A 4,622-nucleotide genomic window follows, 5' to 3' on the forward strand; every position below is an offset into this window, starting at 1 on the left:
GTTTTAAATGTTTTCTTAGAATACATTTTAAGCTTATTATCTTAACCTCACTGCCTTTCTACCCACATATAGACTAGCAGACATGCAAACCCTTCAGCTTAATTGCAGGCAGACCTGAATAAAAATTAAAGTGCATTTCTTCTTTAAAACTATAGAACTCGGCTTCTTCCATGACTGTTGCATGTGAATACACCGAGTTCAGCTGCAGAGCTGTAGGATGGTCTGCGTCTTACACAGAAAATTTCTTGTTAGAGGGAAAAACAGTGATGGGCAGTTTGGAGTATTTTTGTTGTATGAATTGTTTGTTCATGCCATGCATGCCAGTTGCTGAACATAAACAGTCACAAAGAGCACAGGGCTATCTTATCACCCGAAAATCTTAACCCAAATGCTAAGAAGCACTGACCCTAGTTAGGGAAATGAAGATGAAGAGCATCTTTTTGCACGCCTTCTTGATCCAGAAGTGGAAAATGTGTGCTCACACAACTGCATTACGTGCCATGGCAGCACATGCTATGCCCTTCCCCCATCACTGTGCTTAAACTAACGATACACCAAAGTGCCTTGTCCCCACTGGATTCTTACACTCTACATGGATCAGTTATCCTAAATCATAAATATTCTACTTCTATCTGTGAACATAATGTGTGGAATCATATACACACAGCCGCTCAAAGCAAGGCTGGGCAGCAGAGCAGGCTGCTCAGGACCACGTCCAGCCAATCTTGGAATGTCTGCCAGGATAGCGGCTGTACAACTCTGGGCAACTTCTTTCAATACTTGACTGTCTTCATAGTAAAAGTTAAAATAAAATTAACAACTCCATACATTAGCAGTATTTCCCTTGCCTTGTTCCATTTGCCAGCTGCCAACAGCACCATTGAGACTAATCCTTTCTTTAAAGCAATGATAGTTTTAGCCTTTATGTTCTTGAAGCAAAGTACCATACTCAAATCCTGGAGCATCTGCAAAAGACACTGCCTTTTGTTGCTCTAAACCAGTTGTCTGTTATTTCCTATTACCACTTGCTAGCACTTTATGACAGCTCCCTACCTTCTCTCCACAATTCAGTCACTTTCCCCAATCACCCAGGCATTGTCCACTTGGTCTTCTTCGATCTGAAAAGTTCCAGTGCTGGTAATCATGTCTTAAACAGAAACCACTGTCTACGCCGTATTCACCTTCTTCCTGACATGAGAAAACCAAGTTTATGCTGTTTTCTAGCTGTGGCCATACAACTGATCCCCACAGAGATATCACAACACTTTTTGCTCCAGTCAGTCTTCCCTTTCAAATAATTTCTGATATTTTTCTTACTTGGAGCTGGCAATGAAGTTTCCAAAGAACCACCTACAGAGACACTTAAGAACTCCTTCCTCTGCAATAATATCACTTGCAGAACTATGCACTCATAATTAAGATTGGCTTTGCCCATATATATCTCTTTACATTTATTGAGACTGAATGTCAGCCTCTAGTTTCACGCCCAGGCTCAGCAGGATGGGATCCTTCCAAAGCTCTTTGCTGTCAGCTTTATTTTCCTCTACTGTACAGGATTTTGCATCAGCAGCAAACTCTGCTGCTTTCCTTACTCGCTCTCCTTCCAAGACCATTTTGAACATGCCAACCAGTGCAGGTCCCAGCATGAATCCTTGTAGGAGTCTGATTGTAACTTTCCTGCAGTGTAAAAAACAACTATTTATTGCTTCCCGTTAACCCTCCTCCTTCAGCTAGTTACCGATTCACAAGACAGCCCTCCCTCTGAACCTATGACTGCCAACTTTCTTTAGCGGCATTGGTGTGGAATTGTGCCAAAAGCTCTTTTGAAATCATTTATCACCCTGGTTTATCAGTTTGTTCATTTTGTCAAAGGACTTCATAATGACAAAGCTTTTTCTATCTACAAAAAACGATGTTGATTTTTCCATGTTCTGACGTACTTGTCCATATGCCAAAGCCTCACCCCAGTTCCCTGTCACCGATCTGCTTGTTTGACCTGAGACAAGACTACATCACTAAGAGGTCTTCAATACTGAAAGTGAACATTTATGATCCTTAAATACTCACCCAGCTGCTTTCCAGCTATGAGGTGCTTACATTCCATGAATTCTCATTTCAGTGACTTCAGTATGTACTTCCCAGCAACCCAATCCTTCTCCTAAGGGTCTGGTGTAGTCAGTCACAACGGAATAATGTCAGTGGGTAGGTTTAAGGAAGCAGAAATAACTGTATGATGGTTATAAGTGATGGAAAATAGGAATTTATATTTTCACAGGTAGAGGTTGAAACCAAATCCAGGTAGCCTAAGTTTTGGGTTTTCTAATATCGAACTATGGGAAAAGGAAGGTTTCTCCTATCCCTCAAATTCATGTCTTGTATAAAGGTATACAAGTATATAAGCATCTAATGTGCTGGAGTGAACTCCACCATGCAGCTCTTTGCAACTCAGTTTTACTTTTGAGGGTATCAAGAGAGACACTGTAAAGTTGGTATTCTTACCAGTCCACTCTGCACTGAAACACCTCCCTTATAGTGGAGTTTGTAAAATGGACCATTTGTCAGCATCTTTGCCATGAATTTGCAGTGTGGTCCTAACCCAGAGTTCCCAAATTCCCACTGTAGCAGCTAAGGCAAACATGCACAGTCCCTCTGCCAATTTTCCAGCAGCAGTCACCATACCTGCTCAAGGGATGCAAGAGAGCACTATATTCCAAGATTCCTTGGCACTAAAATCCAAGCACTGTGCCTGCAGTCACACAGATGTCATCAATCTCTCGCAGGGAAAAGCTTAGCTAGCTTCTTGTTTGGATCCCATGTGATCCCATTTCTCCAGCTGCCTCTACCACATACCATGTGGGAAACCTGGTTTGAGAACCATCAACTCCACCAAGCAGCATGATTTTTTTAATGATGAGTGCCACAACATCGAGCTATGCAGCACCAAGACTGCCACACACCGAGCCAATGCTCCCCTGTAAGTAACATGCAGCTATAGCTCTTCCTCTGGAAGACAGAATGCAGAAATAATCCCACTAATGCTAATGACATATCAACTAATACAATGACAAATGCCCTAAGAATACCGAAGTAGTTACTCACTAAATGAATAAATAAATAAGGCAAAGGGCACATGCTGCATGCAGAGATTTAAAATAACCAGCTGCCTTTTCCCGTGAGAGGCATCCATTCCGTGTCCTGCTTGAGGAAGGTTTCCAAACTACAAAAATTGAGCATGATTACACGTAGTTCATTCCCTCTACTTTGTACTCGCAAGGGAGTTCATTTGCAGTTGCACAAGTTGCTTAATATTTAAAAATCTGACATTGTGTTGATGCTCTTCAAACACTGTTTTGTACAAACTTCACAGTTAAATGTGCACAGCTCTGAGGCCCTGAAACTCTGCAACACCAGGGGGTGAAGGGCATAGCAGCTGTCTTCACATGGAATTTCCTTGCTTTCATCTGACAAAATCTGTTCTCAAATGTTATTGCGACATAGTGTAGCTTTCTTTTGCTTGAATTAGGTTTACATCCCACTTGGTTAATCACGGGCTAGTTGGAAACAGCCATGCACACATTCTGCAGTCAGCACATTGGCGCTGCTCCTGGGAAGCAGCCAGCAAGAAGTTACAGGAGCTGCATGTGGCAGCCTTTGTTGAGGGAAATGAAAACAGTTCAATTCAGTTAAGCAGAACATTCACTTGTGAAGCAAACTGAATTTGTAGAACTTGGGAGGCCCAAGAAGCAGCTTCACTCACAGTAATAATGTCTTTGAGACTTTCAGTGTTCAAATGGGCAAGGGACTAAGTATCCAGCATCTGAAGGGGTAAAATACATAAAATGTCAGCCAGTAAACTTAGCATAAAACAAGGTCAGAGAAAATATCTGAGTTTAAAATTATGCTTTTGCTATTCGCTGCAGTATCTGGGATTGTTTGCTCTGGAGAAAGAAGGCTCAAGGGAAACCAGATCACTCTCCACAATCACCTGAAAGGAGATTGTGCCAAGGTGGGGATCGGCCTCTTCTTCCATGTAACAGCAATAGGATGAGAGGGAATGGTGTCCTGTTGTGCCAGTGGAGGTTCAAGTTTGGTATTAGGAAAAATTTCTTCTCTGAAGGAGTGGTGAGGCACTGAACCAGGCTGCCCAGGGAGGTGGTGGACTCGGCGTCCCTGGAGATGTTCAAGAAAGTAGCAAACGTGGCACTGAGGAACATGGTTTAGTGGACGTGGTGGTGCTGGGTTGATGGTTGGACTTCATGAGCTTAGTGGTCTTTCCAACTTCCATGATTCTATAATTCTGTGAAATTTTATGGATCAGTACTCAAAACAACAAGCATCATCTCCATCGCATCACATTTCTCAGAGCTCATGAATCCTTTAACCGTATCAGAGGTACATAGAGGTACATATGTACAAGATGAAGCCAGTGTATACATCTGAGGAAAAACAAACTGCAATACCAACAATGATCTACGTAATTCCTGCCCCACTCTTCCCCACATGTCATAGGAAATAAGTACAGAAGATTTGTCAGATTCCAGCAGTCATTTCAGGAGAGGTTTCATTATGAACTAAACTGTCCAGATGAAATATGTCTTTACTTACCCTTAGACTCCTTTTTT

The sequence above is a fragment of the Meleagris gallopavo genome, chromosome 1 (assembly GCF_000146605.3).
Source record: "Meleagris gallopavo isolate NT-WF06-2002-E0010 breed Aviagen turkey brand Nicholas breeding stock chromosome 1, Turkey_5.1, whole genome shotgun sequence".
Lineage (NCBI taxonomy): Eukaryota > Metazoa > Chordata > Aves > Galliformes > Phasianidae > Meleagris > Meleagris gallopavo.